This window comes from Spermophilus citellus (assembly GCF_964194105.1).
Source record: "Spermophilus citellus genome assembly, chromosome: 2".
NCBI classification, from domain to species: Eukaryota; Metazoa; Chordata; class Mammalia; order Rodentia; family Sciuridae; genus Spermophilus; species Spermophilus citellus.
In genome coordinates, this window is record NC_138183.1 from 86,680,918 (window position 1) to 86,701,002 (window position 20,085).

The 20,085-nt window shown below is 36.1% G+C and overlaps 1 pseudogene across 1 annotated transcript in view; it reads left to right on the forward strand.

Moving 5' to 3' along the window:
- The window catches only part of LOC308641545 (nischarin-like), a 69,214-nt pseudogene extending 52,117 nt beyond the window's left edge, over positions 1-17,097 (forward strand). The window contains exon 2 of the transcript in view: positions 15,432-17,097. The product of the transcript in view is annotated as a nischarin-like (transcript). The remainder of the gene's footprint in view (positions 1-15,431) is intronic.
- Positions 17,098-20,085: the final 2,988 nt, after the last annotated feature.

The following is a 20,085-nucleotide window of genomic DNA, read 5'->3' on the forward strand; positions in this document are numbered from 1 at the left end:
CTTTTGAAGCGTTTCCCTATTTTACTAATGGAAGAGATGATGTGTTGAGAGTTGCATAGATTGGGGCTGGTCCTGCTGAGGTCCAGGAATGGGGAAGAGTCTGAGGCTGAATAGATAACATCATACTCCTATTGTGTGTTCAAGGCATTATTCTTAAAGAATACCTCAGTATCCACACTTGATTTTGATGACATACTTTCCAAACACTCTAAGTGACTAGAAATCTAAGAAGCCATATGTGAGAATTATTTTATCACATGTGTGAGACTTAATATCAACACATCAGCTATAAAGGCTACCACATACCTCATGTTCTTTTCTCCCGACCACTTCCCAGGAATAGAAGTATTATCATTCCCATGTTAAAATGAGAAAAATGAGGTCCAGTAAGGTTAAATGAGTTTCCCAAGTTATTAAATGTAGAATCCAGTTGAAAAGCCAGATTTACTTCCTTTGAGGCTAATATCTTTTTCTACAGTGTTGCCTCTCAATAACAAATTTTGTTAAAATATTTAACATTAAATAAAGTATCTTTGAAGCCTACACAGGGAAATTTCATCAATTATCCAAGTCACTGGAACAAATAGAACCTCTGATGGTAGGAAAGTTTATTATTATTTAGGTAATTAATTGATTGCCTATTTTATTCAGTGTATTATAATTACTACATTTTTCTTCTTTTTTAGCCCCTTTTTATGATTGGAAAAAAATTAAGTATGTAATGTATAAAAATACAATCTCTGTCACAATATTTATGACTTCTTTCATTCCGTGTAGTTTTCTAATTGTAGCAGGGTCAGCTTCAATTTGCCATATGGAAACTTAATTGAAAACGAATGGATAATCCAGTCCACTAAAGGTCAGTTCTATAAGAAGAGGAAAAATAGGTCAAGTTAATAATTTAGCATTATATAAGATTTACTGTCTTTCTTATTTGCTACACATTTATACCAGGCTTTCATGAGCACCAGTTTTGACTTTGAGAATGGCAAAAATCATGCTTTAAAAATGTTCTACTGAAGAACTATCTGCTTCTCTTCTAGGAAAATGTTAATTAAATTTAATGATATTATTAAGAATAAAATTAGTTAAACAGTACATTTTCCAGCATGATACCAACATATGGACAAAGGTGCTAATGAGAATTGGTGTTTGTGGGAACTTCCACTTTTACAGAATTGTATAATTCTGGGTTAGAAAGAAGCTTACACATACCAAAGTCTGAATTATGACATTTAAAGAAATGTTTTTCTAGCAATAGTTACCTTTCAAATAAAAACTGGAGACCCAGTAAGTACCTTGAATGGCCACTCCATGCCCTCCCCTCATCCCTTCTAACAGTCCTTGGTGAGATTTTACACATTCCCAAGAATCCTCATGCTTCCAGAAACAGTTTAAAAATCAGTAGCTAGTCCAACCCCCTCTTCTTCCCACATCAAAACATGTACAGGGATGTCAAAGTCTGAAAATTGCAGTCTTTGTTTTGTTTTGTTTTTATCAGGCAGAAGGCAATACAAGCCTAAACTACAAGGTAAGACTCTATTGTTGAGTTCCTCTGTAAATACCAGGGGAGGGTAATGTTTAGGAGCACAATTTACTGTAGCCATTTCAAAAGTAATTAACTTTGAGAAGTAATTTCAGAATCATCTTCCCTGAAGAATGAAACATGGTGACTAGATGTCCATTTGTTCAGGACCAGAAAATAGTTTGGTGCTCGTCAGAACTTGCTTCCTCCCTGACCTTTCGCCATCTCACCTGCTATTTATGTAGCTGAAATTCAAAGTTCAAAGTAATCATTTACTATGAATTTTATTATTTTGATTGGGAGATACCAATCAGATTTATAACTCCTTTCAAAAATAAACTTTATTAAAGACTAAACTGCTGACAATAAGTTGCATCCACTTAAAGTACAAACTTTGATGAGTTTCAGCATTTACCATGCAGAGCATTTCTGTTGCCTCCAGAAGATACCCTAGGCTCCTTTGTAATCTACACTTCCCTTTGTTCACACCCTGGTAATGCTTGGTCTGCTCTTCATTACTTTGCATGAGTTTGCTTTTTCTATTTTTTTAATATACTCTTAAGTCTTCTGTGTCTGGCTCTTTTTCCACCACATTGAGCTGTTTGTTTTGGTTAGGTAGTGTAACTATCATACTTGGTATATCCGTTAGATTGTTAATGGGCATTTAACTTCTTTATAGATTTGAGCCCTGGTTAATAAGGTTATCCGAATGCTGATGTGTCATTAGTTGTCCTGACAAGTGTTTTATTACTCTTCTGTAAATATGCAGGAATAGAATGGCTGGAATGAATGACAGATGCATTCTTATCATTTTAAAACACTATTAAGTACTTTCCAAGGTGGTTTACCCTTTTACTCTCCTGTGAGTGACATATAAGCATGCCACATCCTTGTCACCACTTAGCATTGGTAGTCTTTTTAACTTTAACAAATTAAAAAGATAAGGATTGGTAATTTGTTATTGTTTTATAATTATCATTTCCTCAATGATTAATGATCTGGAGCATCTTTTCATGCATTTGCTAGCCATTTCTACCTTTCCTTTTTTGAAGTGTCTCTTCAAATATATGATTGGATTGGTTGCCTTCTTATTATTAAGTTGTAAGAATTCTTTATAAATTTAGGATACAAATTTTTTTGTGTGTGACTACCTTCTTCCATTCAAAGTTCTCACCATCTATATTATGGAACCACCAGTGGTTGCTAAAACATGTTTTGTATACTTTGTGGTTGGCAAAATAAGAAGGAAAAGTTGATAATGAACTTTCCATAATTAAGTTTAAATCATACATTTTTCACTTAGTATAAATTATGACTGCCTTCTCAGTCCAGATTATAAACTGTGCACTTAATGGTTTGATTCTTCACGTCTGAAAAATAACAGGACTTTTCTTGACACTAATATACTTACCATTTTAATGTCTAATTTAACACACACACACACACACTTGTGTACATGCACACATAAACACACACAATGCAACTAAATTACTCCAAAACCATAATTCCTGTTAAGTATTTGTCTTTCTATACAAATGGATTTTTCTCCAAACCTGCTTAACAATAGTCTTGCCATTAGCTAGCAAAACAGTCATCAACATTTATTAGGAAAACCAAATAGACTTAGCTATTTTTCAGGCTCAGATACTGAGCATCAAGTTTGAACCCAGAAGAGCTTTTACAACCAATTGATACAGTCCTGAAAATGGAGTTTTCCACTGGTAATGCAGAAAGACCCTTGAGAACAGAAGCAGGCGCTACAGTGATAAACATCTGACATTTTCATTTGCAAGTATTCATGTTTCATTTTAGATAATGTTCCCCCTATTTACTTCTTCAGCAGCAATGCATCAAATATCCTACAGTGTAATCCTTCTCTCAGCACTTATCAATGAACTATGAAATAGTATTAAATAGAATTAATTAGAAGTTTTAATGAATCATGTCTGTCCTCATTTATTATACAATGTAATTTTCAAGGAGTGATTAATTACGAGTTACAGATGAGTGAATGGTTAATGTAGTTTGTTAACCTTACTAAGGAGCGACTGTACACAGCAAGCTGTTTCTCCTCTGTTTATTAGCACGTGGTTATGTACCACCATCAGTTTAAGTGAATGGAAAGGTTTTAGTGACTTTGCAATTAATGTGCACTGTAAGCTAATAACTTACTCCCTTATTTTCTTCCCTGTACATCATGTGAAAATTGTTGGGATTCAGAGGTAGAATTTAGGCATTGTATTTTTGTGTTTTCGTATAGCTATTAGTTTTCAGATAATCACATCCACCTGAGCTGCATGATTATTTTAAGTATAACCCATTTAATACAAGGTGGCTTGTTGGAAATGAATCTCCATACATATTTCCTTGAAGAATATACCAATTTACCACATCATTACTGTCATTATCTAAAAAGTAGTATCTGGCTGCCCTTCATTTTCAATTTTCTTACTTATACCTTTCAGAAGCTGAATAATGCCCAAGCTGACAAAATCTAGTGGCTAAATATAAAGAAATCTTTCAGGCAGGAAGTTATTGAAACAGAAGTATGGGAATTTCATAGTATTTTCATCTTATAAAAGACAGACACACAAAAGACCATGGATAGCATCCTTGAGGATGAGTCACTATGATAAAGCATCCTCATTTCCTATTCTCTCTTCAGTGGAGCCATTGCTGGGCTTCTATGGAGGTGGGATACCTTCACAGCATGCTTTCTCCAAAATCTCCATTTTCTGGCTGAAAAGTAGAGAGTGAGCAGCTGATTTTTTGGTACGTAAAGCACATGCTAGGTTTTTCTGAAACGAGGAGAGTCCAATAGCCCTTTGGCGGTCCTGCTAAATGTAGTAAGAAAAATAACAATACTTATATTGTGTGACACTTAACAAATGTCATTAATTTTTAGAAATACCATCTTGTAAATTCTTGGTAAAAATCTCATGAGTGAAAAAACTATTATAAAATATATCATCTTACACCAATGCAGTGAATTTATGGACAAGGAAAACATCAATTAACTCAACAAATATTTATTGAGCACATCTATGGTATGAAAGCTTGTATTCTTCTCCAATTCATAAGTTAAAACCTAATCACCAAAGATGATGGTATTAGAAGGTGGAGATGATACTTGGAAAATGATTAGGTCATGAAGGTAGAGGAAAGATTCATGCTCACAAAAGAGGCACATAGAATGAGCAAGTCCCTTCAACCATGAGAAAATAAATCAAGAAGGCATCATCTCTGAAATAAAGAATCTCACTTGATGTATCTACTAGTGTCTTGACCTTGGACTTCCCATTCTCCAGAACTGTGAGAAATACATTCTTTTTGTTTCTAATTTATACAGTCTAAGGTATTTTGTTATAGCAGCCTGAATAGACTAAGACAAACCCCTCATATGAGATGTTTACTAATTTTTCAGGGACAATAGTCTAAATAAGACAAAGGTTTTTTATTGTGGATATTAGACACCAGTAAGAGAAACAATTAATTATTAATCAATTAATACAGAAAGAGACAAATAGACATTAATAAGAAAATAAAGGAAAGAGGCTAGAGAGAAACTAGGGATGCAGAAGCCTGGTTTAGACAAGATGGTTAGATTAAATTGTTCTTGAAGAGATGTCAGATCTGAACAAAAATAACTGATGAAAAAGAGTTAGTTACATGAAAAGAACATCTCAGGCAGAGAGAACAGAACATTCAAAGGTCATGAGGCCTTCCATGTATTTGGAAAAGAGCAAGAGAATAGTGTATCTGGAGAGATGGATAGCAAGAAAGAAATGTAGTTGGAGAGATAGGGTCAAGACAATGTAGTTCCCTTGGAGTCCCTGGAAAAGATTTTAATTTAAACTCAAGAGATAAAGGATGCTGACTGGGCTTTTCTAATCCAATTCTGCTCAGAATTTTAGGACATGAGAAGTGGAAGCTAATGTGCTAGAACATCAGGTAGCATTTTAGTTTCCATTTCTCATTATAAGAAATAAAGGCGAAAAAACATGTTTCCCCTAGAGCCTAGAATTTGAAGATATTAATGTAAAAGTACACTGGTAATGTCCTATCTTCATTAGGGCACTCAACTTTTGGAACAGCAATGCTCTTTGAAGTCAAGAGCTATGACTATGTGCTTTTTGTACTGCACACAAATCAATGTCTTCCTTTTCTAATCAGTGCTTTCTGAAATGAACTGGATGGCCTGACATCTACTGTTCTGTCCAGCCCAATTCTGCAGAATCCTGATAGGAGATGTCATGGCATTAGAATTTGCAACAGAAGAGGAGGCAGAAAGTAACCATCACCTAGCACTTGGTTTCAAAATGTATGTGCTATTGATCCAGGCATCCAATTTTTTTTTTCTGTAGTGAGGTCTGTTGTTCCCTGAAGCAAATGTATAATAATTCACTTATTTTATAGAGCCATTTCTTTGTTTAAATGTATATTTTCTTACCTACTTCTGCAAGTATAACTTGTAATCACCAATGTTAATTCTCTAAGGATTACTAAGGAAAATCCATTCCTACTTTTATTCTGCCAGTTTCCTAGAAGAGATGAAATCAGATAGGGGAGAAATATCATTTTTTTGTTACAGGCATAGAATTTTACTCAGGAATGTGAATACCATATGTTCCTTAGAGCCTTTTTGTTAAGGAATAATTTAATGATTCATTTCAAAGTGCATGCCTTTATAATCACAAAAGCAAATTTGTTCTACAATGCTGCATGAAGTGATGGTGTAATCTCAAATACTAATGAATCTTTGCTGATTTCACCATGGCCCAATTTGACAGGAAGGTGGGAGTCCCAGGAAATGAGTCAATGCAAATTCAGAAGCATGAGAGGTGACAGTAATTTAGTGTTCATATGAATTGACAGGTTAAAAAAATCTGAAATCTTCATTATACATATAATTTCTAAACTCATAGACTGAGAGAAGAAAAGGAGAATGCCTTATAATATGTTGGAATAGGAAAAAATTTAAAAAGATTTTGGAATTGGGATACATTTTACTGCTTTTCAATTATTATAATATTTCAAATTATGCTGTACAATATGGTAGCCACTAGTTATATGTGGCTGTTAAGCATTTGATTTTGGTTAATGTGATGTAGAAGCTTAATTTTAATTATATTTAATTTTAATTCATTTGAATCTAAAAACTCAGGTTTGGTTTTATTATTATAAAACATAGGTATGTTTGAAATAACTTGCTTTTGTGAATTTGTTTTTACCTAGTTAACAAACAAATTCATGGAAGACTTAATCTCTCCCTTAAAATTGCTCAGATTCTAGGTAGGGAGACTGATAAACAATTAGATACAAATTAAGCACGATTTATGAACACAGGCTATGAAACATGGCTCTGATGTTGAGGAATCAAAGAAACTAAAAGGAAATAAAGATCTTTCAAAATTCATAAGATATTACACAAATTTTAAACCATAAACTGCATTACATAAACCATATAAGAAGTTTCTATATAGAAGTTAGAATGGAAGTTTGAGGAGAAAATTCATTGGACAATTCATATTTTTTTAATTGATTTAGTTTTTTAGAGCAGATTTAGTTTCAAAGCAAAGTTGAATTAAGTACAGAGTTCATTCCCTGCCCCAATATTTGCCCAGTCTCCCCCAACTATCAACACCCGCTCCAGTAGAATTATACTTTTGTTATAATCAATTAACTAACATTGACTCCTCATTATTACCCAAAGTTCACAGTGTTTTATAGGGTCCAGCTAGGCTATGTGCATTCCCTGGGTTTTGACAAATGTATAAGGACACATTCCTTATTTTAATGAAAAAAAATGATTGAGATGGATTAACTGAATAAAGTTTATTTAAGCAAGTAAAATATTCACAAACTAGGCAGCGATCTGCATAAGGAGTTGGTTCAGAATGCCTCACTCTACCAAATGTGAAGGTTATATTTAAAGTCAGAGAAAAGGAGGTTACACAGAAACAATGTAATTGACCACAGTTTACAACTGTCTTATGTAGTCATGTTTTGGTAGTTGGTGACTGAAGGTTTAGCTGCTATGATTGTCTGAGACTCTATTTCTTTGTTCTAGCATATACTCATGAGTTAGGTTATAAGTCATTTACACATCAAGCCAAGGTGCATTTCACTATAAATGGATGTCACATTGGACCAATCTTTATCATCCAATCACAGAGCCAGATTTAGGCCAAATTTAAGCAAATTTAACAATACTATATATTTCTATATATGGAGTAGTTTCATTGCCTTCCAAATTCTCAGCTCTGCCTATTCATTCTTCCTTTTCCTTTAGTTTCTGATCTTTTCACTTTCTTTTTATGAATCTATTTTTTTTGAGAGAGAGAGAGAGAGAATTTTTAAATATTTATTTCTTAATTTTCAGCGGACACAACATCTTTGTATGTGGTGTTGAGGATCGAACCCGGGCCGCACGCATGCCAGGCAGGCATGCTACCGCTTGAGCCACATCCCCAGCCCATGAATCTATTTTTTAACACAAATTCTCTATAGAGCTAATATAGATTAAGTATTCTTAATGAAAATTTAGCATTTATTTTGGGATGTGTTATAAGTATAAAATATAAATCAGATTTTGAAGATAATATAAAAATTTGAAAGTTTCAATAATTTTTCATATTGATTATGTATCAAAATGGTAACTATTTGAGGCATATTGAATAAAATAAAATGTTCCCTTTAAATTGATTTTATTTGTGTATTTTATTTTTTAATGTAGTTACAAAATTTTTAATTATGTACAGGGTTTATATTATTAGACAGTGTTAACTGAATTCCAGAAGTATCGTTAATTCAGATCAAGCATTTCCCAAACATTATGAGTAAACTGCCTTACATTCTTTTTGATTATATTAATAGTAGATTAAAATTTAAGAAGTTTGCCTGAATAAATACAATTTATTGTTGACTAAGATTAAATCACCCTAGGTTGTTCTGTGGCTCCAGTGAGGTGATATAAGAAATTTTAACATTTCAATCATTAAAGATTCACCATGAGTTTCTGTTTTTACTGATATCCATGGGCCTTATAATCACACGACCCTGTTTTACCCATGAATACCACCCTTTATAGTGTCCTCAGCTCTTTGATATATATCTTCTTCCTTTTAGGCCCTTGATCTAATAACAGATGCTAGATTTTCCCCAAGAAATGAAAGTAGGCAGCTATGAACTAGTTTATTTTTATCCTGAACTGACAGTTTTCCTCTTCTTTCTACCTTGTCATACATTAAATATGAAATCAGAAGGCAGCTGGGAGGAGGAGACACCACAAAGGGGTTTTAGAGAAAGAATAAGTGGAAGGTTACACACCTATACACTCTCTCTTCCTCAGCTCTTAGATCCCCTGATTCTTAAGGGGGAAAAGCACTTAAAAATGCTATATTGGTACTCACTCTCAATCCACAATTTCTCCTCTCTCTGTGCTTCTACAATAGGATGGAGGTTGGTGGAGGAAGAAGGAGAATAGAGTCCTTAAAAGTGTTCTTATTTTTACTCACTCTGTTCTTGAATCCTGCACATATGTGCAGAAGGACATAAAGAAGCTTTGCCTGAATTTGTTTGGTTTCAGCACACATTCTTAGGCCAGCTTTATTTGATCCTCCAAATTGGGCAATTTTCAGTAAAATGTAGACTGATATACAACAAAACAGCAAAACTATTTTTAATGGGCACAGAGGTTTGATGATGATATGCTATGATATGCCCCCCACAGTATTTACAGGGACGGAGAGTGATATCTGAAAAATACAGACATCTATTTAATTTTAATATCTATTACTCTCCTTTCCAAAGTGAATAGAAGAATGGCACAGCTTTCTTTAACCTGCAAGCTTTATTTTTAAGAAACTAAATGATTGCACAATTGTGATGAGCACTTAATGAATAAACTAAATGTAGTTCTGATTTTAAAGTTCAACCAAGTTGAGGAGTCACTTTCTGTTCACCCAGTGCACCACGCTGGATCTCCTTTCATGATGGTTCATTCTGTTTGGAATTGTCTTCTCACCCCATGCCTACAAATGCTCACCAAGCTCCTCTTTATCTTTCCAGTCTCGATTTAACTGGACTCAGGAGGCAGAGTACAGTGTAGTATAAAGTCAAAATTAAAATAATGATTTGAATACTCTTTTCTTAAAACTAGTAAAGCAGTAAGAAGCTAGGAGAAAGTTACAAAGGTTGAATCATCTATAAATACTCTGAACTCCAGAGTAGCCTGAAGGTACCTCTTTACTACACTTGCAAGTTACTCTGCACCTCTTCATAGACCTAACACAATTACAGTTATTTGTTTGCTACCTGTCTCAGTGGCTCAGTTTAGAACCAAAATAAGTTCTTGTGGGAAAATACTAGTCTGAACTTTATTCCCAATGCCTAGCACAGTTCCTGGAATATAGTAGGTACTAAATAAAGATTTATTGAGCAAATTAACAAATAAATGCAAGAATAAGGAGGTTACATGTCATGCTCATCACTAATGCTTTACTAGAAAGGACATTTTGGGAAATAGACCACAAGTGCATCTACAAGGAATGATAAAAATCAATGAGAAAGGTATCTCATTTACTTTTCAATATAAAGTGCTTCAATGTCAAAAGTCTGTTCTTTAACCAACTGCTGAGATATGTTATTGTAAATGAGCTCAATCACAATCTATATAGCAAGAAGTCATCTGAGTATATATGTATATGCTTATGATGTACTATTAACATAAAAATGAAACAAATTGATTAAAATCAATTGACTGTGGTGAGTGGATCTTAGGTTGATTTAAATGTCTTTTGGTTAATTTGTAAGTTCTTCCGTATTATTATTTCTAAATCGTGTTTGCATTTCCTTGACCAAAAAACAACTCTTTTATTATCTGTTGTTAATGAATCAGTTCCAGTAGTTAGTCTCTCCTTTCCCATTTATCATTTTCTGCTTTATAATAATGTAATCTTTTATAATACTAAATATCATATTTTCCAAACTAAATTACAAGGTTCTTGATACCATATCCATGTCATACATATCTTTTATAATCCTCATAAGGTACATTGCAAACTGTCCTACATACCAATATCTGTTGACAGATTGAAGATTATGACTTTACATCAAATGTATCAAATTTCTAATTTAATTTTCATTTATCTTTCACGTTCACTATAGAGTCCATTATTATAAACATCTTCAGAGCTTTGGGTATTTCCATATCAATTTTCTAATTAAGTGAATATCATAAGAACATATTATGAAGATACAGGACTTAATATATGTGGGAACAGCTTAAGCATGTTGGTGTTCCCAGCCAAAGGCATGATAACAATTCTAAGAATACAGCCAAGGAACCTATAATCCAATGCCAACAGAAATAATAATAACAACAATAATAACATCATAGAACTTTTGCATATAGCTCAATAATTATCCATAAAATAGTCCACTGTATTATACTGAAAAGTCAAAATTAAAATGATTGGGCAATTAAGATAAGAATTCAAGATGGTAAACTAAAAGCACCCATTATTTGTATGTTTCTCCAATAGACAGAACCAAAAAATATATGTGTAGATACTTTTCAGGTGGGTGGCAACAGAGGAGTGCTGGGATTCCACAGGAGAAAGAGACTTGGAGAAATGCACAGATTTTGGTAAATAGAGTAGTGGGAGCAACAGAGCACTCCAGCACTGATTGTATGGCAGCACACAAGGGGATGGGTAATTCCCCTTGTCAGGGAACAGATGAAAGAAAGAGAGTTCCAGTGAGCTCCATTAGTGCAGAATTCAGTACCTTCCAGACATAACATCTAAACAGATCAAAGACCTCGGAACAGCATAAGGAGTTGATTCTAGAGAAATTATTTGTATTTCCCAGCATATTCTCATGGAGCTATAACCATAAGCCATTTTGAGAAGGGTCTTATTGTCTGAGCTTACTGGTCTGTGGATCAGAGGTCCCTGAATTCCTCTATCTCTGGGACCCTGGATCCAGTGGCAATTACATTTCACTAGCTCATTGGGTATCACCCTTCTGAGACATTTCAGCCTGAAGAAGCAACTCTGGCACAAACTCACAAACTCTGACACAAACCTGCACTCCTTCTTTCCAGTGTGCAAATTCTGCTTTAGGGGACCTCATTGGAACTTCCCCCTCTTTCACCTATTCCCTGATAAGTAGAATTATTCATCCCCTTGTGTGCTGCCATGTAGTAGGAAGCTGGAATCTAACCCTGACAGAAGGAAGTTTTATGGCTTTTTTTCTCTTTCTTTTAATTTTTTGCTTTCTTTTCCCTTTCTTTTTAAAATTCATCTCTAGCTTTTTTTCTTTCTCAAGTTTCAATATTAATTTTTTATCTTTTCATTTTATTCTATACCCACCCTTTTCTGTTATTGTTGCTGCTATTGTTTCATCCTCTCTCACCCTTTTCTCTCTCCAGGATTAAGTCCAGGACTTTGTACACATCGATGGGTGCTCTGCCACTGAGATACACTCCCAGCCCAGCTGATAGGAATTGTTCCTAGCTCCAGCCATGACCTAATCCTGCTCTCAAACCTTGATGGATATATCAATAGGGAGACAATAGGGAGAATAAAAGCCCCTGCCAATGACCTTTCTCCAAGTATGCACAGCTGGGAGCATCTGACATCCTGCTCATAAATAGTCACCCCACACTAATAACAGAGGAAAATAACACAACTGCTGTAAACATTGCACCTATGAGGGTCCTCAGCTGTGGTCGCTCCTACATCCTGTTAGATTGCTGACAAGACTGCATGTAAGTGCCGCAGAGAAGAATCTCTAATCCTAGTCTCCATCTCTCCACGTGAAATACTAGGAATTGCAATAGTGCTTAAACAGAGAAAAAGTTCCAGGCCCCTCACTATGATTGGAACAGCCAGCATCATACCGGCTCTGTTACTGCTTTCAAGTAACAGAGTCAATATCAACAGTTCCCATAGAAACCCATACCACTTCATAGGGATTTCCACTCTCAATGTAGGAGGGCATACCCCACATACTCTGCTCTCTATGCTGCATCTGCCTGAATTACCAGAGGGATTTCACTCTTGCAAAACCTATAGAGAAAGTGAGTCCCTCAAGCTGATATAGTATACATTGTGTCAAAACGCACATAATCATAGCCAAAGAAGCCACAGATAGCTTACACTGAGAAGTTCAATTGGAATAAAAATCAGTACCACACAACAAACACCCCAAGGCTCAGCATCAGGAAAGGGCACCCACTAAGAAGGCCCTCACTTATAAAAGTGGGAGAGATATCCATCCCAACATATGCACAAATCTCAACATATAAACACAGGAAATGTAAAAACACAAAGCAATATGACACTTCTTAAAGTTCCTAATTCTATGATAATAGATTCCAAACATATTGAAGTGTGTGAAATGCTGGATAAAGAATTCAAAAGAATGGTTTTTAAAATGCTCAATGAATTCCAAAAGAACAGATAAACAGTTCAATGAATTAAAGAGGTCAATGCAGGATATGAGTCACAAATTTAGTAAAAAGATAATATGAAAAAGAGCCATAAATCTTGAAATAAAAATCTCAGTAAGACAAAAATTATTAAAAAAAACTCTGTTGAAATTCCCATCAACAGACTAGATAAAGTGGAATAAAAAAAATAGCAGAACTTAGAAACAAGGATGATGGAACAATATATCCAGATAGCTATGAAAAAATAAGAAAACATGAAAAGTACTTGTAAAGTATCTGTGACACCCTTAAAAGATCAAATGCAGACATAATGGGCAAACCCAAGGGAGAAGAGCTGCAGGCTGAATGTATTGAAAACCTAGTCAATTAAATGATAGCAGAGATTTTTCCCAAATCTGGGGAAAGACATGGACATCCAGGTACAGGCAGCATAAAGAAACTCAAATGACATGACCAGAAAAGGGCCTTTCCACAACACAGTAAACTGCTCAATACAGGACAAAGAAAGAATATTAAAAAATTCAAGAAAGAAGCACTAAGTCACTTTAAAAAGAAACTACATTAGAGTGACAACAGACTTCTCAAAAGAAACTCTGAAGGTCAGGAGTGTATGGAATGATGCATTTCACATCTTAAAGAAAAAATAACTACCATGATTACTACACATAGCAAGGTTATCATTCAGAATCTAACAAAAATTAAAGACCTTCCAAGATAAGCATAAACTAGGGGAATTTATGACCACTAGATCCTTACCATTGATGCTTAAGAGGAACTTACACCCAGAATAGAAAATACTATAAATACAATCATAAGATCATGTGAAAGATTAAACTCATTTGAAGGGTAGACATGCAAATGAGAAATCTGAATCAAGTATTGTCAATACAGAAAACAACCAAACTTTTAAGATGAATAAGAGAGTAAGAAATGAACATAGAATATTCAAAACACCCAAAAGAAAAACAATAAAATAATGGAAATATTGATATACTTTTTCATAATAACTCTCAATGTAAATATTCTTAATTTTCTGATTAAAAGATATAGACTGGCTGAATGATAAAGCAAGTTCTGACAATATGTTACATACAAGAAACTCACCATATATTACAACAAAGGAAATATAAATGTAAGCAAGACTATTTATATTCATCAAAATAGACTTTAGGATAAATAAGATCAGTTAGAGGAAACTAGAAATATTTCTATATTTTAAGATGGGAATGCATCAAAATATAATTATCATAAATATACATACACCAAATGTCAGAGCACTCAATTTTACAAAAGAAACACTATTAGATATAAAGTTATAAACACCAATACAATAATAGTAGGTGAATTTGGCACCCTACTCTCACCAATAGATAGATCACCCAGAAACAACAACAATAAAAAATCAGAGTTCAATTACATAAAAAATAGACTGAACAGGCATTTACAGAATATTCCATTCAACAGCTATAGAATATTCATTATTTTTATCAGCAAATGGAACATTTTCCAAAATAAACCACTTATTAGTTTCAAATTTTTAAATAAAATAATTGCTTTACTTTCTCTGATTGTAATGCAATGAAACCAGAAATCAACCACAAGAGAAACTACAGAAATTATATAAACACATGGAGATTCAATAACACACTATTGAGTACATAGTCATTGAAGAAAACAGATGGGAAATTAAAAGATTTTTTTAAGTCAAATGAAAATATACCAAAAGTTGTGAGATACAGTGAAGGCTGTAGTAAGAGGGAATTTTATAACAAAGAGTGTTATGTCAAAGAAAAAGATAATGAAATTGCCAAACTTTTAGATAAACCAAAAAAAGAGAGAGAAAAGAACCAAATAAATAGAATTAAAGGTTAAAAATATTAGACATTACAACAGACACCCTTTAAGTTCAAATGATTATTAGAGAATATTTTGAAAAACTACTTGACAATAATTTGGAAAATCTAGAATAAATGGACAAATTTCTGGACACATACAACCTTCCAAAATTGAAGCAAGAGAATCTTAAAAATAAAACACTAAATAGATCAAAAACAAGTAATAAAATTCAAGCAGTAATGAAATTCCTTCCAATAAAGAAGAGCCCAGGTCTGGATGGATTCACTACTCAATTTTATAAGATTTTTAATGAAGAACTAACAGTGCTCCTCAAACTATTTCACAAAACAGAAAAAGAATCCTTCCAAAATCATTCTATGAAACCAGTATTATTCCAACATCAAATCTGATAAAAACACAACAATAGAAAAAGAAATAAAACTATTGACCAATATCCCTGATGAACGTACATGCAGGAGTTCTCTTTAAAAATTAAAAAGCACATTAAAAGAGAAAGTCATAGAGCCAAGATGGCGGCATGGCCCATGGCGCAATGGGGGGGGGGGCGGGACAGGGGCTTGGCATGCTGACCCCGCCCCCTGCTGCTGCCAGTCTGCACGGATTGGCTGCTGTGGTGGCGGAGCCCTGAACCTGGTGGCAGTAGCTTTGGGCAGGAGCAGGAAGCAGAGGGGGCCAAAGGGGTGCGCCATTGTGGGTTCTGAGCTAGTGGACACTTACAAGCCACAAGCTTGTCCCATATGCTTCCCAGACCTAATGCTAGGGCTGTGGAGGAGGCCTAGAGGGACTTGTGCTGCTCAACAAAGGTCAGAGCAGAGATTGGTTTATATCATACAGGTCACTGATGTCAACCATGAGTGGACATGCGAGCACCACTACAGTGACTTCCATGACCTGCATGAAAAGCTTGTTGCAGAGAGAACGATTGATAAAAATCTACTTCCTCCCAAAAAGATAATTGGGAAAAATTCCAGAAGCTTGGTGGAAAAAAGGGAGAAGGATCTGGAGGTGTACCTCCAGACTGCTGGCTGCCTTCCCTGGCGTGGCCCCTAGAGTGCTGGCCCACTTCTTACATTTTCACTTCTATGAAATAAATGGAATTACTGCAGCACTGCTGAAGATCTGTTTGAAAAAAGACAATGGCTCCTGGGGCTGGTGAGGTCTTTGCCATCAGGCCCCTGCAGCTCTATGCAGTCACCGAGCAGCTGAAGCAAGGAAAGCCCACGTGTGCCAGTGAGATGCCAAGACTGACCTTGGCACATTCTGGACTTCACCTGTCGCCTTAAATACCTTAAGGTTTCTGGCAGAGAAGGACCTTTTGGGAACAGCAACATTTGGGAACAACTCCTGCCATTTGACCTGTCCATATTCAAGTCTCTTCACCAAGTGGAGATAAGTCACTGTGATGCACAGCACATCCAAGAAGTGGTTCCCTCAAAGCCCACCTTAGCCACGATGAGTGTCCGCTTCTCAGCAACCTCAATGAAGGAAGTCCTCGTTCCTGAAGCCTCAGAATTTGATGAGTGGGAGCCAGAAGGCACAATACTTGAAGGCCCTGTGACTACCGTCTCTCCACAAGGCAGGCGTTGACCACTCTCGACCTGAACCCCAACAGCATCTCTGAGATCAGGAGTCTGTGAAACTGATCCCAAAGAGAGTTCTTGGACCTGAGTCACAATGGATTGCTGGTTGTGGACAACCTGTAGCACCTGTACAACCTTGTGCACCTTGACCTGTCCTAGAACAAGCTGTCCTCCTTGGAAGGCGTTCACACCAAGCTGGGGAATATCAAGACCCTGAACCTGGCAGGCAACCTCCTGGAGAGTCTGAGTGGCCTGCACAAACTGTACTCCCTGGTCAACCTGGACATCAGTGACAACAGGATTGAGCAGATGGAAGAGGTCAGGAGCATAGGCAGCCTCCCATATCTGGAGCATGAGGCCCTGCTGAAAAGTCCTCTGAGCATCATCCCTGACTACCAGACCAAGTTGCTCACTCAGTTTGGAGAGTAGGCTTCTGAGATCTGTCTGGATGACACGACAACCACAGAGAAGGAGCTGGACACTGTGGAAGTACTAAAAGCAATTCAGAAAGCCAAGGATGTCAAGTCCAACCTGAGCAACCCAGAGAAGAAGGTTAGTGAGGATTCTTGGCTACCCCCTGTGTTGGACCCAGTGGCTCTCCTCCCACCATGGCTCCCACCTCTGCCTCCTTGCCCCAGCCTATCCTCTCCAACCAAGGCATCTTCGGAGATGAGTGAGTGAAGCAGGTCCCATGAGCATGTCTTCTGGCCCAGCCCCAACAGAAGAGGAGCAGGTGTGCCATCCCAAGTGGAGCTGAGGCTTGGGGACACGCAAGAAAGAATGCCACCCACCCGGGCTCCTGGAGACACAGAAGTTGGTGTGAGGCCTTGGGAAACCAGTTTGACCCTATTTCAAGAGCCAGAAACACATTTCCACCCTTTGACCTGGTGACCCCGCTGGAGGGAATCTTCTCTTAGAGAGAGATCAGATGCTGGGGAGGGTTGTGAAGTGCTCCCTGCTGGCGACACAAGCGCCATGTCACCAAAGAGGGGCAGGGAGGGGCATCTGTGGCACAGAACCCTCTGCAGCAGTCCCACCAGGGAGAGAAGATTGGCAGAAAGAAGGGTGACACTAACATTAAAGCAAAAGCCCGATGCAGAGCAGCACACTGAGGTTACTACCATGCCCTGCGGAAGAGAATTGGTAAAAATGGAGCCGTGGGGCTAGGTGCCAGAGCATTTGCCTGTTTGCTTTGGTCAACCAAAATTTTTTGGTTGTATTTTTTTATGTAAAAAGTAAGGAGGGTATGGATCCCTGTGAGGAAGCTTCCTTATCAATGCCATCTGCATGGAGGTCAAGCCCCTCTTTGGGGTCCCACAGCACTGGTTTAACTATAGGCTTCTCAGGGACAGGGAGATGTGTCTGTCCCAAGGCCAAGGACATGGCTGGCCAGTCTTAGTCAGCATTTGTTGAATCAGTGAATCAGTAAGCGGGTATGGAAAACAGCAAGTGGAGAATAAACTGGTAAAGAGCAGGCCCCTGGCGGGCAATGGGGAGGGGTGTCTCCCGGAAGGCTGCAACTACAAGGCAGGGCCCTATCTCCACCCTGCAGTGATAAAGCCTCTGACGCAGCCTAGGCCCAGTCTTATTTTCCTATTTCTCTCTCCCTGGGGCAATCTGCAGAGTTGCTTCTATAGTCTGTCCCTGCTTGCTTCCCAGTCACTGGACTTTGAGACATTGTCTCAGATTTGCACCTCTCATAAATAAAACTGTAGTGGATGTCAAAAAAAAAAAGCACATTAAAAAGATCGAGTTGCTTCCATTTCATTCCAGGGATGCAAAGATGATTCAACATATGTAAATCAATAGTACATAAAAGAATTAAGGCTAAAAATCACATGATCATCTCAATAGATGAAAACAACAACAATGACAACAAAAACACCTTCAATAAATTTTAACATCTCCTCATGATAAAAGCCATGAATAAATTAGGTATAGAAGGATTATACATCAACATAATAAGGCTAGATATGGCAAACCCATAATTAATATCTTACTGAATTGGGAAATACTAAATTCATTGCCTCTAAGGTTGTAAACAAGAAAAACGTGTCCAGTCTCACCATGCTTAATACATAGAGTGCTAGAAATTTTGGCTCTATTACTCAAGGTAAAGAAATAAAATATATACAAATAGGAAAGGAGGAAGGTAATTATGTCTGTTGCTGCTGATGTTATGATTTCATACATTAAAAGAGTTCTAAAAACTCCATAAAGACTTTTAAAACTGATAAAAAATTGAGGAAAATAATATGATAAAATGAATATATAAAATTAGTGGGTTGGCTATATACCAATAATGAAAAATAAGAAAAATAAACCTATTCACAATAGCTTGAGCAACAGAATACCTAGGAATAACCTGATGATAGAAAGACCTCTACAATAAAAATTACAAAACAATGAGGAAAGAAATTGGTGAAGACCCTAGAAGGTGGAAAGATTTCCCATGTCCATGGATTGGTAAAATTAATATTGATGAAATGGTCATAATACCCAAAGTGATTGACAGATGTAATGCAGTCATAATCACAATACCAATTTCTTCACAGAACTAGAAAATCAATTCTAAAATTCATATGGAAAAACAAAAGACCCCCAAATAGCCAAAGCAACCTTCAAAAAAAAATAATCCTGGAGGCATCATAATATCTTACTTTAAAGCATACTGTAGAAAAATAGTAACAAAATTTGCACAGAATTGACATAAAAACAGACACATAGACAAGTGGAACAGAATAGAAGTTTCAGGAAATAAACCCATGTATTCTCAGCCAACTGATTCTGTACAAGGTTACCAAAAGCATTCATTGAAGAAAGGACAACTTATTTATGGTTCTGGGAAAACTAGATATCCACATTCAAAATAATCAAATTCAACTCTTAACTCTCAGCCTGTTCAAAAATTAATTTGAAACATATCAAAGACCTTAATGTAAAATCTGAAAATTTGAAACTTCTGGAAGAAAAAAAAGAGGAAACACTTTAAAGTATTGGCACAGGCAACAATATCCTAGATCAGATTCTTACAGGACAAAAGAGCAAGAATTGACAAATGCCAATGCATCAAATTAAAAAGCATCTGCACATCCCTTCATGTTCAAAACACTAGAAAAACTAGGAATAGTAGGAACATACCTCTACATTGTAAAAGCTATCCATGCAAAAACCTAAGACCTACATCATTCTAAATGGAGAAGAATTGAAAGCATTCCTCTAAAAACTGGAACAAGACAGAGATGCCCTCTTTTACCACTTCTATTCAACATTGTCCTTGAAACTCTAGCCAGAGCAATTAGACAGAAGAAAGTGTTCTGCAGTGTTCTGTAGTTTTCATTGTAGAGGTCTTTTACCTCTTTCGTTAAGTTGATCCCCAAGTTTGTTTGTTTGTTTGTTTGATGCTATTATAAATGGGGTATTTTCCTTTCAGAGAATTTGTCACTGAAGTACAGAAATGCCTTTGATTAATGAGTATTGATTTTGTAACTTGTACTTTGCTGAATTTATTTACAAGTTCTAGAAGTTTTCTGGTGGAATTTTTTGGGTCTTCTAGGTATAGAATCATATCGTTGGCAAATTCATACTAATTTGATTTCTTCTTTACCTATCCATATGCCTTTACTTTCTTTTGTCTGTCTAATTGCACTTGCAGGTGTTTCAAG